The sequence below is a fragment of the Neomonachus schauinslandi genome, chromosome 6 (assembly GCF_002201575.2).
Source record: "Neomonachus schauinslandi chromosome 6, ASM220157v2, whole genome shotgun sequence".
Taxonomy (NCBI): Eukaryota; Metazoa; Chordata; class Mammalia; order Carnivora; family Phocidae; genus Neomonachus; species Neomonachus schauinslandi.
The window spans coordinates 76,777,057-76,796,913 of NC_058408.1; the positions used below are offsets into that span (position 1 = coordinate 76,777,057).

Consider the following 19,857-nt stretch of genomic DNA (forward strand, 5'->3'; position numbering starts at 1 on the left):
TGCAGAAAACTCTTGGTAAAGTAGTTTAATATCAACTAGGCAGTACTTGAAAGCTTCACCTTCCCACTTCTTTTTGCCTAAGGGTATCTCATTTTCTAGCATAGACTAGATTCCAGTTGTTTCTATATTGCCAACACATGAACCGTCTTTCTGGTGGGTTTTGTTTTTCTTCTCAAGACTCAAAACAGCATGCTGGTGAGGCATACTACTTTGTAAATGGAACTGCCTATTAAAAACATAGGGATATAAAACTTTTGTAATAAAACAAATCAATCTGTAAAACATTTTAATTAACTGCCAAAACTATTACAGTAACAGAAGCAAAACCAATGCTGACTACAAATTTGAATCAAATAGAATCCAAGTGCTTCACTCACTGACACAATCCAAACAGACTTGAAGGTATTGAAATCAGCCTCTTGCCACACAGTCTTGACTGCCCAACTAAAATGCCAGGTCTGCTGTTGTGTTTGGGTTTTTTTTTTTTTTTAAGATTTATTTATTTATTTGAGAGAGAGAGAGCACAAGCAGGGGGAGGGGCAGAGGGAGAGAGAGAATTTCAAGCAGACTCCCCATTGAGCGCAGAGCCTGACACAGGGCTCCATCGCACCACCCTGAGACCACGACCTGAGCCAAAGTCACAAGTGGGCTGCTTAACCGACAGAACCACCCAGACACCCTGCACGTTGTGTTGTGAGTGACTTTGCAACCATCCCTTGTGCTCTGAGTGGCCACAGAGATGCCTGAACTGATGGGGAGAATTCAGGAGCTAATTCAGGAATACTCTTACTCTTCTTCAGCTGACTTTTACGCATGTAAAATGTTAGTGTTTGCATCGTTTTAGAAGTTTGCTTGGTTTAATGTCGTCAAGTTGGATCTGCAGCCTCACAATTGTGAAAACAGAAAACAGGACTCCATGCAGGTCTAATATCCCCTGTAGGTTACATACCACAACCCTCCCAGTGCAGACACAGGAACTGCTCATCCAGTAGGAAAAGACATTGGTTGGAGAGAGCAAAAGCCCCTGGTTCTGCCTTTAGCTGGCTGGAGATCTTGAATGAGACACTGTGTTTCTAGGCTTCCATTGAAAGACTTGGATATACTTTCTCTGTTTCCTGCCTGTCTGATTTTCAATTTACCTAAGAAGGTAGGGGAGATTTAGGAAAGCCAAGGCAGAAATTGGGAATGAATAGCACTCTGCGTGTTGTAACTGATGGTGCAGGGGGCTGAGGCATTTTATGGAGATGCTTGTATGACTGGGTCGTGGCATCCATCCTTGGGTGGAATTATTTTCTGGATGGAGAGTCTATGTTCTGCTGAGAAGCTTCCAATCCACCTGACCCTTGAGGCACAGAACCCGGGGACCGGCTTGGCAGGAGCGAGGTTTTAGATCATTAACACTTCTTTTTTCCTCCCTAAGAACTCGCCTGACAAGGTTGCCTGGGCGGCCTCTGTCATATTTGAAGCCATGATTAATCTGCCTCAAGTTGAGAAGTTTCTGGTTGCAACATCTCCCGGGCTGTCTGGAACAGAGCATGCTCTCCTGGCAACTGCTTCTGGAAGGAGCTGGAATCGATCTGAAGCTCCCAGGGCTTGAGGACAGCACACCCCCGCTTCCCAGAGACTTCAGGGATCAGGTAATAACTATTGATCTATTTGCAGAGCCTGGGTCCTGGTATTTCAATGAGACTTGGGAAATACTTGGAGGCACAGAAACTTTACATGTTGGTGAGGAAAGCTGTATGTGGTTCGACCTCGTTAAGCAAGAGATAGTGAGAGTATAACGTGACCACCGAGAAGATAGAGTGCAGAGTTTTCCTTAGAGAATGTCATAGCGAGTTTCAGAATGCTGTAGCATTTAGAAAGCATATTTGAGTCTCCTCGAGAGGAGGTATTGTTAAGGCCACACCTGGGAAAGGCAGGTGGCAGAGTTCATGGATTTAAGAGACCAATCTCTTAGATGGTGCCTCTAGGGGTTTGGGAAAGAATGCTTGGATATGTTTTTAAAACTTTTTGGAATTTTCAAAAAGCCTTTTATTGTCTCATTCCAACGGCTTTGAGCATGAATATTCCTTCTTATGAGCAGGCTCATCTGCGGGAAAATGTGGGGCCAAGTGATTGCCCTGCATTGCTGTACTAAGTGACATTCCTACTTATGGAAATTATGAACGTTCTTCCAAAATTTTGTGAGGACATGTCATTCTCCTTTTCTGTTGCTTTGTAATGAGTAGCTGCACTGGGTCGGGAGTGAAAGAGTGGTTCCTATGAATATGGATTGAGTCAGGTGCCCCTCCAACCCTCATAATTTCAGACCTGCATGAACTCCTGGGACATGAGGATGGGCTAGCCTCATGGATTCAGATCTCCCTGGGAGACGAAATGACTGTCCTCTCAGTCTACATGTCAAAGCCAAACATTTATTTTCTTGCTCTTACAATATACTTATATTTTATTCTCTGTTTTCAGAAAAAAGAAAGTTGTTTCCAGACTTTCATGTTTGGAAAAAGGAGTCATTTTACTCAAATACAACTAACTTCAGTGTTCCTTTACTGACCTATTCTATGTCTCCTTTACTTTGTAAAAGAAACTGAGGGATCAAGTATCTCCTCCACAGCTCCTCCTTTGTTATCTGTTTTACTTTTTTTAAATTTTGAAGCAACAGTCTTCCAGAGTTCAAGGACTTTGTCCTCAACCTAGGACAATATTTTTTTACGAAGAGCCATGAAAATACGATGCCCTCTAGTGTTTGCTCTTTTTCCTTTTCCCCCTTGAGCATTACATTCCCCATTCAGCATGAAAGTCTTTTCTGCTGGGGCTCCCCTGGGCTTGATGCCCAGAGCTACTGGCCCCTTATCCCATTTGAAGATCCCGCCTGTCAAATTTGACACAAAGTGCTAAATCCTCACATCCCAGATTTGTGGGCCTGGATGTCCTGTTGTGTAATGATTTCCTCCCATTCACTTGTTGATAGTAATGTCCTCATCTTCCTGATTCCTTCTTTCACTCTGTGGGTGGAGGACTTCAGAAAACAGAGAACCAAATTAGATCCAGATTCTGATTAACCTGGCTGCTAAAGAGTTGTGTAACCTTGTGAGTCACACTTCTTTGGTAAGAGATAAGAATATCAGAGCCTTGGGCGCCTGGGTGGCTCAGTTGGTTGAGCGACTGCCTTCGGCTCAGGTCATGATCCTGGAGTCCCGGAATCGAGTCCCGCATCGGGCTCCCTGCTCGGCGGGGAGTCTGCTTCTCCCTCTGACCTTCCTCCCTCTCATGCTCTCTGTCTCTCATTCTCTCTGTCAAATAAATAAATAAAATCTTTAAAAAAAAAAAAAAAAGAATACCAGAGCTTTGTGAAGGATGCTGAGGAAAGGAGGAGACAGAATTTAAATTTTTGTAAACACCCCAATTGGTTTGGGATAGAATACCTCGGATAAAAAGGGAAAATGTGGCAAGCACCAAAAAGTCTTCATTGACAGACAATAGTCTTCTGGCCAGGAAGAACATTGGTATTACTGCCCCAATCCTGTAATAAACAAAATGTGAGGTGGACGTAGGGAGCTGTTGATATGGTTATTACAAAATAGAAATACTAAAACTTGTCAACTTGGCCCCATCAGAAGACTTCTAGTGAAGCAGGAGAGCGAGGTTCTTGTCTCACTGGGTCAAAGAATGAATCTCACAAAGGCGAGTGAGCAAAGCAATAGAGTTTTATTAAGCAAGGATACAGAAAAAGCTCTCAGGAGAGGGGTCCCCAGTGGGTTGCCAATGTGGGTCTCCATCCACAGTCTTTTATTGAGAACCGACCAGGAAGCTTGTGGCCTTATCATTCTTGTGATGTCTTGTTTTGAATGAGGACTGGTGATAATATTTTTAATGGCTTACTTCTTCTTTGGGATCTGGTCACAATATGACTGCCATAAAAACACCCCACTTCCGACACCCAGAGCAGGGTGGTCTGGTTTGTTCCCTTATCTCTGGTTTCGTTGTGCCTCAGCATTTCTGGGATTTCTTTGAGCCTGATCCTGTAGCCCCCTACCTACCTCTCTCTACCTAGCTCCACCTGTCCCTTACTCAATGAGACCCTTCCGATGTATATCAGTGGGTCATATACTTGGGGGGTGATTGCCAACATGTATCTTGAGGGTAGAGATAAAGGAAGTTTCCAAAGGAATTTTTATATGTTAAAGTAGACGTACAGGATCCTGGGGCTCAGGCTAAGCTTGCCTTTTGCCCTTAGCAAAGTATTAACATCAAGGCAGTTGAGTCCCTAAAGGAATGGCACTCTGCCTGTTTCAAGGACTTGTCAGTGGGCTATAGACAGTAAGGAAATTTAATAATTTTTCTTCTGCCTTTGTTTCCCACCTCACTACGGCATTTACTCAGAGGTCATTGGGTTTAAATTTACACCTAATTATTTCTAAATGTCTTAAGTATATTTTTATTATAAGAGTAATTCAACCTAATAAAGTCATCGAGGATAATGTATAACCAGTAAGTAGCAAAAGAGGGGAAGTTGTTATTCCTAGAATCCAAATACAATCATTATCATTTTGGAATAATCCTTCCAGTCTTTTTGTTTGTTTGTTTGTTTTAAGATTTTATTTATTTATTTGACAGAGAGAGACACAGAGAGAGAGGGAACACAAGCAGGGGGAGTGGGAGAGGGAGAAGCAGGCTTCCCGCCAAGCAGGGAGCTGGATGCTGGGCTCGATTGAGGACCCTGGGATCATGACCTGAGCCGAAGGCAGACGTTTAACCAACTGAACCACCCAGGCCCCCCTTCCAGTCTTTTTGAAGATCATACTTTTTCAGTTTATTTATTTGAGATATTTTAAAAATATATATTTAAAAATGTATCTGTAAGTTGCTTAAAGATTCTTTTTGCCTCTGTCACCCCAGACAAATTGTGCAAAACTCTGTAAATATGTACAAAGTTTTAGGCTGACATATAAATTTTTTAATCATAAATTTAAATGGTTGCAAAGGATGCACCTTAAGCATATTGTAGACAGTCTAAATTGAAATTGTTACACAATTTTTAAAATATATCCAATAGAATAGTGATTTGAAACCTAATAACATCCATTGGAAAAAATCTCTTATTTAATGGATTAAAAAATTATATATTTTGTTTGTTCCTTGAATTCATATTCCCATTCCATTTTTTTTTCTACAGGTGTTTTATATATTTCTATAAATACATATACAAATGTATTTGTATGCTTAAAAAGTCTTTTATTGTGCAACTAAAACAGTGGATATGCATTGAAATTAAAATTGTTTTATTTTGTGATCATAAATTTGCATTTTCTTTTAATTTTTTAAAGACTTGCCATTGTAATTTTTATTAGCATATAATTGGTCAAAGGATCATTTAATGAATAATTATTAAGCATTAAAACCAAATTTTATTAGGAATGAATCTCTTAATGACATGAATGGAACTTCTCTTTTTAATTTGTACAACCAGTGATGATTATTACTTATTAACAGATGAAACAAAATTCAGCATCAGTTGTTTTCCATTTATTCAACAGATGTAAGTGCTGAAAACCCTTGTTTAAATAGTGTTATTCAGGTCCTTGAATTCTTTTTGAAGCTCTGTGCCACAAATCAGATAGAGATGCATCCACAAAAATTATTTTTAATGATCTATCTCCTGACAACTCAAGTAGATTCTTTTCCAATTTTTGAAAGCAGAGAATTAAACATCAACACATTTGCAGAGGTGACTTGCCCTTGGAAAAGGACTGCTACTTTATCAACAATGCTTTTGCCAGTACCAATGTCGATGTTGTCAAGTGTTCCTCTGTACTATTCACAAGGCTAAGATTCAGGAGATGGGAGAGGTAGACCTTCCCTTTGTAGAGGTGAAAAAGGGGAACCAGCTTGAAGCTAGAAATTCACAGGTTGTATCAATTTTAGGAAAGAATATATACAGGTGTCAAAGATCTATAATCTGATTTTTAAAAAAAAACTATTTGCATGCCTATATATTTCTTAGAAAGTCATTGCATACCTTGGAGTGAAGACCACGGATATGTACAATTCTTCCTCCCCACAATTTTTCCCCTACTTAATGTAATATCCTAAGTGTGTCTTCCTGTTATTATGTAGTTTTCATGAACATTTTAATGGTTTTCTCTACAATATTTAATTAATCATCTAATATATTTAATTAACATTATATTTTATTTAAACACCCCTTTACAATTGAACATCTGTTTTTAAGTTTTATTTATTTCAAATAAGCATGAAAGCAACTTTGTAGAAAAGATTACCACCCCCCCCGTCCCCCCACCTTCAAGTGTAAAACATATTCTCTTAGTATCTATTTATCGAGTGGAACCTCTGGGACATAAGATATGAATAGTCTTAAGATGTCCTGGTAAGTGTAGCAATGTTATTTACCAACTGAGTTGCGCTAATTTACACCAGAACTAGTAATCATTGAGAACACCTGCTTTGCAATATAGTTTCCAGTTTCTTTTTAATCAAGTTGTAATTACATACAATAAAAATGCACAGGGCACCTGGGTGGCTCAGTTGGTTAAGCGACTGCCTTCGGCTCAGGTCATGCTCCTGGAGTCCCAGGATCGAGTCCCGCATCGGGCTCCCTGCTCGGCAGGGAGTCTGCTTCTCCCTCTGCCCCTCCCCCCTCTCATGTGCTCTCTCTCTCATTCTCTCTCTCTGAAATAAATAAATAAAAATCTTAAAAAAAAAATGCACAAGTTTTAAGTGTGCAGTTAAGGGGTTGTGACAGTCATCTGGTCAAGATATAGAGTACTGTTATCACCCAGAAGCTCTTCTACCTGTCCAGTTAATGCCACCACCAAGTAAACAGTTGTGTTTTTCGATTCCGATACATTTATTTTACCTGTTTCTTTTTTCTTTTCTTTTTCTTTTTTTTGTAAGATTTTGTTTTTAAGTAACCTCTACACCCAATGCGGGACTCCAACTCACAACTCTGAATCAAGAGTCACATGCTCCACCGAATGAACCAGCCAGGAGCCCCTCATTTTACCTGTTCTTGATCTTCATAGAAAAAGAATTATCAAATAAGCATTCTTTTGTGTTTGGCTTCTTGCACTCAGCAAAATATTTGTGAGATTTATTTATGTTGTATGTGTTATTGAGTTCCATTGTATAAATATAACACAACTGTGTATTCCTTCTATTATTGATGGACATTTGGGCTATTTTCAATAATTTACTATTATGAATAAAGCTTCAAGGAGCACATTTGCAAACAAGTCTTTATGTAGACCTATATTTTCTTTTATTCTGAGCAACTACCTAAATATGGAATTGCAATCTTACAGAGTTTTAAGAAGTTGCCAGTTTTTGGCAGTTTTAATATTATAGACTCCCCTCAGAAATGTATGAGCGATCTGATTGCTCCTCCTTCTCGCCAATATTTACTAGTATTGGTTTGTTTGTTTATTTATTTATTTATTTATTTTTAAAGATTTATTTATTTGAGGGAGTGAGGGGAAAGGATGGAAGGAGAGGGAGAGAGAGAATCCCAAGCAGGCTCCATGCCCAGTGGGGAGCCCAATGTAGGGCTTGATCCCAGGACCCTGAGATCATGACCTGAGCTGAAACCAAGAGTTGGATGCTTAACCCACTGAACTACCCAAGCGCCCCTATTGTTGGTCTTTTTAATGTTAGCCCTCTAGTGGGTATGCAGTAGTAGCTCATGAGGGTCTTAATTTGCATTTTCTGATGACTATCAATACTGAACATCTTTTTGTGTGTTTATTGGCTCTTCGTATATCCTCTTTCGTGAAGTGACTATCCAAGTAGTTTGCTAATTTTAAATTTAATTGTATGTCTTATTGTTACTTATATCTTGAAAAATCCTAGACATACATACTTTATTAGATATTAATTGAAATGTTTTCATGTTGTCTGTGATTTGCCTTTTTATTTTCTTAATGGTGTTATTGATGACCAGAAGTTTATTTTAATAAAGACTTGTTTATAATATTTTTTCTTTTATAATTAGTTGCCTATCCCAAATTTGTAAAGATATTATCTTCCGTCTTCTTCTAAGAGCTTTATAGTTTAGTTTTTACTTTTATATTTGCAATACATCTCAAGTATATTTTTATGTCTGGTTTAAGAAATGTAGCAAGTTTTTTTTTTTCAAAATTGATATCCAGTTGTTCCTGTGAAATAATTATTGAAAAGGTTTTTCTCTTCTCATTGAACTTCATTAGAGCATCTGTCAAAAGTTATTAGATCACATATAATTTGGCCTATTTCTGTACTCTATTCTTTTAATGGATCTTTCTCAATTTTTTTGCCAATACCACATTGTCTTAATTACAGTAGCTCCATAGTAAATCTTAAAATTGTGTAATGTAAGTCCTCCAACATTGTTATTCTTTTTTAAAATAGCTTAAGCTATTATAGGGTCTTTATATTTCTATATAAATTTTAAAATCAACTTGTCATTTTTTATTAAGAAGTCTGCTGGAATTGTCCCTGGAACTTAATCCATATATAGTTCAGTTTGGGAACTGACAGCTTAACAATATGGAGTCTTTTACGTATAAAGTACATAATATCTCTCCATTTACTTAGGTTTCTTTAAGTTTTGCAATTTTCAGTGTAAAGATCTTGCTGGTCTTTTGTTCAAGTTGTTACTTATTATTTTTGTTTTTTGTGCTATTTAACTCATATTTTAAAATTTTTGTTTTGTAAGCATTTTTTTTGTTAGCGTAAGATAAACAATTGCGCTTTTTTTTATATTGACCTTGTGTCCTGATACTTTTCTGCATTTACTCAGGAGATCTAGTAAGTTTTGTACGGATTAGTTAGGATTTTCTAAATGCACTATCATGTCATCTGCAAATACAGTTTCACTTCTACTTTCCCACCTTTCTGCTTTTTGGTTTTGTTTTTCCTTTCTTTTTACTCTATTTTATTTAATGACACATGCTGTATGTTGAATAGACGTGATAAGAGCACATATTCTGTCTTTTGTCCCATTCTTAGGGTGAAAGTATTCAGTATTTTACTGTTGATTCTAATTACAGCTGGAGAATTTTTCATAGGAGTCTTTCAACTAATTGAGGAATTTCTGTTTCTACTTTGCTGACAAGTTTTGATTAGGAAGAGGAGTTAAGTTTTGTCAAATCTATTTTCCAGTTTTGAAACTGATCTTTTATTTGCTAATTTGGTTAATTTCCATATTCTTCTAATAATCTTGGCTACCAAGGATTTACCCAGAAGTTTAAGAACAATTTATCAGGAAGGAAAAACTCCAACTGGGCTCTCTCAGTTAAAATCAGATTTTCTTTTGTCACTTTTTAAATACGTAAGAAGTGTACAATACATTTCAGTAATATTTTCAGCTAAAAGAGTTAAAACCAGCAATGACAACAATAACTAAAAAAGTAAGTAATTTACATTTACCTGCTTACCATTCTGGCATTTATTCTGCAAATCCATGTTGTGGATCTACCAGTGCCACCTGTTAACGGCTTGAATTTTCGTAAATGGTGAACAGATAAAGTGCTTGCTATAAATACATTACAGCATCCTCAGAATAATTCCTGATTATTCCAGACAGTGTGTTTTTATTATTCCAGCCTCCACACAGTGAGTCATTTGAGCCAAAGTTTGTTTTCCTCTTCTCATTGACCACAGCACCTGTTCAACCTAATTACAGCTTTTGTGGGTATCTAAATCTGATTTATCTGTGCAGTTTCCACTTTCACTTCTGTTTATTTGCCTCAGAGAGAATAGTCTTATTTGAAAGCCCTTTATTTTTTTTTTAAGATTTTATGTACTTATTTATTTTAGAGAGAAGAGAGAGGGAGAGAGAATCCTCAAGCAGACTCCTCCCACTGAGCCCAATGCAGGGCTTGATCCCACCACCCTGAGATCACGACCTGAGCCAAAATCAAGTCAGAGCTTAACCAACCGAGCCACCCAGGTGCCCCTAAAAGCCCTTTAAAACCCAAATGCTGATGTGATTCTTCCTGCTACAGAGGGAAGGAAGGCAAAAGGGAGAAAGAGAATGATGTAAAAAGAAGGAAAAAGAAGGAGAAGAAAGGAAGGGGAGGCAAGAGGGAAGGAGGAAGAGACTGACAGACAGAAAAAAAAGCAAACGCTTTGGGATGGTGCACAACAATGGTCAGTAATTTCTCCTCCTGAATAAAAAATTTATCCCATTTTTTTACCAGAGGGCCAGGAATGAGGAAGTGGCAAGGTGACCAACGTCTTTTGAATTAGATTTTTAGCTTGTAACTTTTTATATTAAATTACTGAAAATTCCATGAAACATGGTCTTGCCAATAGTCATGAAAAAATGACCTGATCCAAAGAATGTTCCAGCACACACAGAAGAGGCAGTACAGAGTGGCGATGGACTGTAGTATCTTGAATCAAACGATCTCCATGTAAATCTCAGTGCCAGCGATTAATACCTATGTGAATTTAGCTAATGTACTAGCCTCTCTGTGCCTCAGTTTCTCCTTCTGCAAGACAGACAAAAAGGAGATAATAATACTAGTACCTACCAATAAAGTTGTTTTGTGGATTAAATAAGTTAATTCATAGAAACTGCTTTTAAAAACTCCTGGCACAAAGTTCTTTACAAAAATTATTATTTTTGAAATCATATAACTGTAATAATATAACCATACTAAAAATGATAGTGGGGCTCCTGGGTGGCTCAGTTGGTTGAATGACCAACTCTTGATTTGGGCTCAGGTCATGACCTCGGGGTTGTGAGATGGAGCCCCAGGTCAGGCTCTGTGGTGCTCAGTGGGGAATCAGCTTGAGATTCTCTCTCTCCCTCTCCTTTTGCCCCTCCCCCACCTGCTTGCACAATGCTCTAAATAAATAAATAAATAAATAAATAAATAAATAAATAAAATCTTTTTAAAAAATTATAGCTGTTATTATTTTCATTGAATTTTATTTTTTCATGATAAATGTTACTAATAATAGAACTTTGACAGTTGGTGACTGGAAAAAGAGAGAGATGAATATTCAAAGCAAAAATATGTATTCCTGAAAGAAACATGATTTTATGGACTGGACTTTCTGGGATGGCCATGGTTCTGCTCTGTTACTATGAGCGCATGACTAATCGTGGCCTGACAGAATCATTTACCAAGGAAAGACCAGTAGCACTTCTCTGCAAAGGTTACACCCAAAAAAGAAATCTGTTTGAATAATATAACAACACGTGGAGATTGCATGAGCTTGGCTCTGTGACCCATCAGTTGAGTTAGAACCTAACAATATTAACAGGTATCTAATATATGCCAATGTAAGTTCTCTTTCAGAAACTAAGCCTGGAAATCTGCCCTTTCAATGAGGATTGAGAGGTGAAATAGAAAGCAGAGTGTCAAGTTATTTCCTTGCTGAACAGTTAAATGTCAGCCAAGAAGCGAAACAAAAGAGCAAATTGGGCTGATGCTCTGGAGGGGAGTGTTGGGTTATTTCTACAGACATTATAATTCAGACCTCATTTGAAAAGGCTAAGAATTCAAGCTTACCCAGTTACTACTGAAATATGTACTGTTCATCTTTGAAATGTTTCTGAAGAAAGAGTAGGACAAGCAGCTAGCTATGTAATTTAGGAGACAACAGAAATTAAGCAATTGGAAAATGATTTGATGTTTCATGGTATAACCTTCAAACTCATTAGAAGAACATTTCAGAGCAAAGGGCAGTCAGAGAATGACTCAAAAGAGTTGAACCAGGCAAGAGGGAGAGAGTCTGGAGAGATGAAAGTGGGGACATCACAGGTGTGGGAAACAAGGACACAGAGAAATAGGAATTAAATCTGTCTAGTGATGTGCTTCTCCAGGTATGAATTTGGAGCCACCTAGATCAAGAACCTCCTGGGGTACTAATTAAAAATGCAGTTCTCAAAGAAAGAAATAAAAAATAAAAAATGCAGCTCTTGAGTCTCTACTTCACCTTAGAATCAGAATCTCTGAGAGACAAGGTTGAAGATCCCAGTATTTTTCACAAATACGAACAAGGATTCTGAGGTTTAAGAAAGGGAGTGGATGGAACCAACATGGAAAGGATATTGGGCCATTGTGGTTGCTTCTTCTTTTTCTTTTCAACACTTCTTTGAGGTATAACTTGTATATTGTAACGTAGTTACACGCTATAACAGTACTAGCCATGATCTTTGACAAATAAATCCACGTAACTGCCATAAGATCAGTCTTTTATTTTTAAGATTTTATTTATTTGAGAGAGAGAGAGCATGCACAAGTGTGGGGGAGGGGCAGAGGGAGAATCAGGCTCCCCGCTGAGCAGGGAGCCCGATGCAGGACTCGATCCCAGGACCCTGAGTTCATGACCTGAGCCGAAGGCCGACGCTTAATCAACTGAGCCACCCAGGTGCCCTGCCATAAGATCAGTCCTGATATAAATTTTCATCACCCTAGAAAATTTCTTCATGTTTCTTTGCTAACTAGCCCCAAATCACCTTCGATCTAATTTCTGTCCTACACATTAGTATTGATTTTTGTCTAAAATTTCATATAAATATAATCATTCTATATATACTCCTTTGTATTTGACATCTTTCTTTTGCTCAAGCTAAAGTTTTTAAGTTTTATCCATGTGGTTATGTGTATTAACTGTTTGTTCCCTTTTTATGGCTAAGGAGTATTTCACTGGACCTATGTACTGTATCTCTCTATCCATTCCATAATGACAGATATTTGGGTTATTTGGGTCATTTCTCTTGGTAAATACCTAGGGGTGGAAATACTGAGTCATGTGGAAATTGTATGTCGTATATTTAACTCTATAAGACTATATAAGACAACACTAAATTGCTTTATCTAGTGTTTTTTCCATTTTACACTTCTACAAGCAAAGAAAGCATGAAAGTTCCAGTTGTTCAAAGTCCTTGCCAACCATTGGTCTTTTTAATTCTAGTTATTATAGTGGGTGAGAAGAGTTATCTCATTATAGTCTTAATTTGCATTTCCCTTTTGACGAAAGATATGGAGCACCCCTTCATGTACTTATTAGTCATTCATACACCTTCTTTTGTTCAAAGCTTTTGTCCATTTTATTATTGGCTTATTTGACTTCTTATTGAATTGCAAGAGATCTTTATGTATTCTGGATAAAATTTCTTTGCCAGATTTTTGTTTTACAAATATTTTCTCAAAGTCAATGGTTTGACATTTAAATTTCTTAATGTTGTCTTTTCAGCAGTACAGTTTTTAATTTCAGTGAGATCTAATTTATCATTTTTGTCTTTCATGCTTTTTGAGTCCTAAGATATTTTTGCCTACCCTGAGGTCACAAAGATCTCTTGTGTTTTTGTTTAAGCTTTATAGTTTTCGCTTTTATGTTTAGGCCAATAATTTACTTTTAACTTTTATAAATGGTGCATGTTAAGGGTTAAGCTTGATTTTTTTTTCTTTTATGCACAGTTCTAGCACCATTTTTGCAAATATGATTCTTTGCCATTGAATTATAAGCTTTGTCCAAAATGAGTTGACTCTTTGTGTATGTGTATATTTGTGCACCAATTGTTGTACCCCATTGTACTAGATATTTGTCACATGACACTGCCACACAGTGTTGATTACTGTAGCTTGTAAATCTTGCAATCAGGTAGTGTCATTCAACTTCGTTTCTTTTACAAATAAGCTTTGGCTATTTGGGTCACTTTAGAATATAATGTGAATTTATTTGGACTTCATAAAATGTGTTGGGAAGAGTTCCTTCCCTTTTTTAAAAAAATTCTTTTGCTTAATTATAATAATTTCTTCCTTAAATGTTAAATAGGATAATCACTAAGGAAACCATTGGGGTTACTTTTTATTATTATTCCTATGTCTTTTTTTTTTAAGATATTCTTTATTTAAAAAATATTTGTTTATTTATTTGTTTATTTATTTATTTGAGAGAGACTTGGAGGGGGGACAGGCATAGGGACAGAGAGAATCCCCAGCAGGCTTCATGCCCAGCAGGGAACCCAATGTGGAGCTTGATCTCATGACCCTGAGGTCATGACCTGAGCTGAAATCAAGAGTCAGAAGCTTAAACCACTGAGCCACTCAGGCACCCCTATTCATAAATCTTTTTAGGGCTCAAAGTAGAACATGGCCCAACTCAATTTTTTTTTAATAAATAAGACTAATATTTAGTAGTCAAGATACTCAGAAGTGGGATTTTTGGGGCGCCTGGGTGGCTCAGTTGGTTGGGCGACTGCCTTCGGCTCAGGTCATGATCCCGGAGTGCCGGGATCGAGTCCCGCATCGGGCTCCCTGCTTGGCAGGGAGTCCGCTTCTCCCTCTGACCCTCCCCTCTCTCATGTGCTCTCTCTCATTCTATCTCTCACAAATAAATAAATAAAATCTTTAAAAAAAAAAAAAGAAGTGGGATTTTTGTTTGTATGTGTGTAAATTCTTCTTAAAACAAATTCAATTTCTTTATAGAATAGGGCTCATCAAATGTTCTATTTTTTCTTGAAACAGAAATAGTTGAAGTTGTTTTTCAAAGAATTTGTTCAGTTAATCTACTTTATCAAATTAATTGGCATTAATTGGCATATGAGTTTTCCTCATATTCTCTTATTACAATTTTATTATTTGTGATATCATTCATGACATTCATTCTTTAATTTCTGATTCTGGTACTTTGTATAACTATTTTTTTCTTGATTCGTCTTCCTAGTGCTTATCAATTTTATAAATCTTTTCAAAGGACCACCTTTGGGATTTGTTAATTTTCTCTAATATTCTCTTTTTTTATTTTATTAATTATTTTCTCTTATCTTTATTACTTCTTTTCTCCAACTTACTATGGGCTTTTCTTTTTTTACTTAATAAGGTAGAAACTTGCAGTTTTGATTGCGAGCTTTTCTCTCTCCTAATATAAGTTGATATACATTGTTATGTTATATTATAAGTTAACGTAATTATATTACATATTACTAATTTTGACATTTAGTATTTTTTATTCACTCAATTGCAAATATTTTCCTAAGCGAGCTTTGGAAACACAGAAAAGCCCGTTGCTACGTCTCACTCTGAGGAATCTCAGTCTGCTCAATGGTAAAATAAATCTAAAATTGACGTCTTTGTACCTACCTGCATATATATATATATATATATATATTAAAACAGCATTTCCCAAGAGTGTTCCTTAGAAATTGGGCCATGGTATGTTTAATTGGTGTTATTCAAACAGTAAAATTTCAAGAGCAAATGAGATTGCAGAAAAGTCGATTATAGTAAAACAGGGTCAGGATTTCAGGACTATGCTGACCCTTAATTATAATATTGTAAACTAAGACTTCCAGAGCAAGTCATTATATAGCATTTGTATATATATGTACTTATGAGGATAGCAGTGTCGTTCACCCTAGGGGACATTTGGAAAGATGAGGATGCATATTTGAATAATCTAATGGGTGGCTATTGGCATTTAGTGGGCAAAAACCAGGGTTGATAAACATACTATCGTATATAATTTTTATATATGATATAAACTATATATACATGCTTTCCTGTGAGCTCTTCTAACAAGTAACATCTTCTGGGAGTCATGTTTCATAGAAAAGAGTGTGAAATGCTGATTTAGAGTGATAAATCAATATAATCTATATGTAGATTATATATGTATAACTATATATATATAAACCTAAAATACATATATATATATATATATATAAACCTAAAATATATATAATCTATGTTGATTAAGTCTAGAGACTTGAGGCCCCGATCTCAACTTTAAGGACTGAAAGCCCTGTGGAATTTATCATGGCTGCTTTCTTTCTATGCATTCGTGTGGGCCAGCAGGATGTCAGTGTGAGATGCTTTCGTCAGGGAGCTGTCATGGAAACCCATCAAAGAAATAAGAGGACTCTTGGAGTATCATGAAGGAGAAGTGTCTAAATTAGGCAGCCTCACCCAACAATTATAGGTAATATTGTGAGACTCAGATAGAGCAGAGCAGGTAAGTACACCCCTCAAAAGTACAAGTCAGAACAGCCCTGGTGAGAGGTGCCTGAAGAGAGGCAGTTTGGTTAGAACCACTAACCGAAATGGAAGACAGAGACTGCTCTTGTCTGGGCATGTCATCCTTCCAAACCCAGATCCAGCACACCGAGGTATGAAACAAAGCAGCCCAATGGGCTCGATGTCACGGCTACACAACACAGCCTGCATTGACTAGGACAGTCTTGCGCCATCCCTTAGGACAAGACTCCAGTTCTTCCTACAGGCGGCACATGGTCCAGCTCCTCTGCACCAGCCCAGGCCCCAGAGGCTCTCCAGCAGGCCCATTATAGAAGGGAGCTGGATGCTCTCTAACGCAGGGGCCCTTCACAGCAGTGACTATAACTCAGAGGCCCAAATGTCAACCACTCCACAGAAACCACTAAATTGTGAGTGCTTTGAGAGAAAAGACCACTTTTTAAATTTTCCCTCATGCCTTCCCATAAGATAATCCTGAACTAAGGACATAATCAACTCTCAAAGTTTACTGTAAGAGAGGACCAGTGGAGCGGGGTGAAATTGTTACTGATCGATCTATCACAGTGGCTAACTCAGAAAACAAACAGCTAAGCCACTCCCTCTGGGGGACCCCAAGGGGGCTGACAGGTTGAGAGCGTAGCTCTGGGCTGGGTTGCCAACTCTGTTGCCAAACAAATTCAGATAAACTCGGCTCAAAAGAAGCCAATATCTCAAGAGACAAGGGTTTGGAAAAGAGAAAAGGATTTATTTTGGGTGCCGGCAGCTGAGGGAGGTGGCAGTCTTCTCCCTTAACAACAGACTTCTCTGAGGCAAAAAGGAACACCTCGAGTTTTATAGGAGAGTTTGGGGGGTTGGGGAGAACAGGGTATATGTGCAGGGGAGCAGGCAGAGAGCACCTAGTCATGGATAGGAGCTGTATGTGATTAGTGCATCATCACGGGCTGGGAAGGGGACCTGTAGGGTGTGGTCTTCTAGACATTTCATTGCTCTCAGGACTTTTCTGGTCCATGGTTGGAATGTTCTGGTCATCGCAAAGCGTCTTTGTCAACGTCTCAAGACAGTATGATAAGGAATCGGCACAATGGGTTTTAGTTAGAATGTGAGTTGAGCTGCCTTGTCTATTTCTGGTTTTATCTGTTGGGGTCTACAGTTGAGCAAGAGGGCTCGCTGACAAAATGAAACGAGGCAAAAAAGATATAATGCAAAATGGTGAGTCAATGTGGGGTCATCTTTAAGATTAAATGATGTACTCATTCAGTCTTTCACCCATCTATTTACTTGACAAACGTTTATAGGAACTGATGGAGTTTGGGATATGTATAGGTGAGGTTTGGTGGGGTCCAGAGCGGAGGGCCAAGAAAGAATTCTTGAGACTTCTTTGGTGCAAAAAGGTGGTTTTATTAAAGCACGGGGACAGGACCATGGGCAGGAAGAGCTGCTGCCCCAGGATTGTGAGGAGCAATTGATTATATACTTTGAAGTTGGGGGAAGTAAAGATAGGGAAGTTCCAGAAGGATTTTCATATGCTAAAGAAGACTCACAGGATACAGGAGGCCTTGCTATTGTCAAACTAAGGTTGCTTTTTCCTCTAGCAAGGCATTAACATTGAGTTGGGAGCTTCCTGGAGGAACATTATACCCTGCCTGCCTCAAGTATTTGTCAATGGGCTGCAGGTTATAAGGACATTTAATTTTATCTATGTTTCGTTCTGCCTTTGTTTTCCACATCAGGAACCTCCATGCTAGGTCTCAGAGGGACAGAAATGAGAACAAAAAAGTTTCTTTTCTCAAGGAATCCAGGCAGTCTAGTTGTTCCTCACAGGTTGGAATGCATACGAATGAATCACTTGGAATGATGGCTGAAAATGCAGATCCCTGGCCACACCCCCCACAGAGTCTCATTCAAGTTGGCTGGGGTGGGGTTCTGAGTTTGTAGTAATTATGGTGCCTGTGTTCTACGGTCTATTTGACACCAGTCAGGCACATAGTAGCCAGAGGCCCCTGGAAGCCTATTCCCAATGGACCAAGTGGTTAGGAACACAATGCTCAGGAGCATTTTCTTCAGAGCCTGGCAACAAGAGTCAGATTCTCAGGCAAATGACTTGACCTCTTTAAGACCCAGTCTCAGTTGAAATAAAATGGAGATAATATTTCTTATCCCTTGGGATCAGTTTGAGAATAAATGAGACCATGTATGTCTGGCACCTAACTTGGCACATAATAGGGGCTCAGTGGATAGTTGCACTAGTAATAATAATTACTACTATTGGTGGTGTTATCACTACCAATGTGATTCACCAGAATTAAGCTGTATCAATCAATATGAGTTATATATAAATATATTACATTAATATAAAATACATGTTTACCACATTGATCATATTATAATATAAATTAATTATATTAATACATACAGTCAACAGAGATTATGACCTTGATATATCCAAGAGAGACATTCATGGAATTTTCTATAACAATACTGGAGCATCTTCTGAAAAATCCTCCCATTTCCTACAGGGTGAGAGTTACCATCTGTCTTATATTGAAAAAAAAAAAAAAGAACATACTAATAGCTAGGGTGTGTTTTCCAACATAAATTGAAGGTCTTCACTTTGTAAAGACTGTAGTAATGGGAAGTCTCCTGCAAAGTGTCCCCCTGTGTTATTTCTGCAGTTGTTTACTTGTTTGTTGCTTTTAAACTTAAATGGTTTCAAAGCCAAATGGAGAATATAATCATCTTTTCTCCCCCACAATTTTGACAATTTTCTATTTGAAAAGTAACTTCTTTCTTATGATAAAGTAATACTGGATATAAAAAAATTATAAAGCATGGGAAGTCCTGAAAAATGAGAAAATAATCACCCAAATATTCACCACCTAGACATAATGAAACATTCACCATCTAGACCATAATTAAAATTTGGTGTTTACATAACCGAACTAACCTTGAGTTTGCCCCTTGGTGAGTCACAGGTAGAAACTATACCAAGTGAGTTGTCACACAAAGAAAACTTTATTTGTGGCAAATAAGGAGATCACGGGGATTAACTTCCAAAGCTGGGATCCCCAAGCAAGGTGGGTGGGTTCCTTTTATTCAGGGTTAGGATGAGTATTTAGATAGAGGAGCCTTGTCATTGAATGTAGAGGCAGGGATGAGGTTGAGCATGCACCTTAAGGGACCATGCCTGTACACACTTTGCATGTTATGTAAATAGGCTTGTGTTCCTCCTTGGGTGGAGATTTTAGTGTTATAATGAGGTAGAGGTAACTGCGGGTCACTCCATGGTCCATCTATGCAGGCGTGAGTCGGGTTTAAGCTCACACTGGTCAGGGTGCTCTGGGCCATGGGAGCTCTTCCTCTGGGCAATCCTTATTGCTTGAGGGGTGGTTTCAGTTTCTATCATGGGATGCTGTGCCTGTCATGTCTTTTTCCTGAGTTAAGAGATAGGCTGGGAGAAAGAACTTAAGGAAAATGTGGGACAAATATGGATATGTATATGCAGGTGGGCAGCCAAGGTCAGATCTTGGGGTCAATCATGAGGAGTTTGGCAGGTGACAGTCTTTTTGTCCTCTTTATCATTTGTTTTAACATTGGGCTCAAAATATATGGACAATTTACATTGTTTTCCCCTAATATTATATAATAGAGATTTCACATAACACATATAAATATTATACTTGGTGGCTGGATAATACCATTCTTCCTCACCCATAATTTATTTTATCAATCTCTTATTTGGTAAATTTCACTATATTAAGATATATAATCAGGAATGATTTTATAATAATTATTTCTTTTTTATTATGTATATTATTTTTCCTTTGGATAGACTGCTGGAAATAGAATTGCTGAGTGAAAAGTATGAATA

General features: G+C 37.8%; 1 protein-coding gene across 3 annotated transcripts in view; it reads left to right on the forward strand.

Moving 5' to 3' along the window:
• The first annotated feature begins 1,517 nt into the window (after positions 1 to 1,517).
• Positions 1,518 to 19,857, forward strand: part of LIPK (lipase family member K) — a 42,695-nt gene continuing 24,355 nt past the window's right edge. For all 3 annotated transcript variants that reach the window (XM_021696169.2, XM_021696171.2, XM_021696170.2), the window contains exon 1: positions 1,518 to 1,637. The gene's annotated coding sequence lies outside the window, so the exon portion shown is untranslated. The remainder of the gene's footprint in view (positions 1,638 to 19,857) is intronic.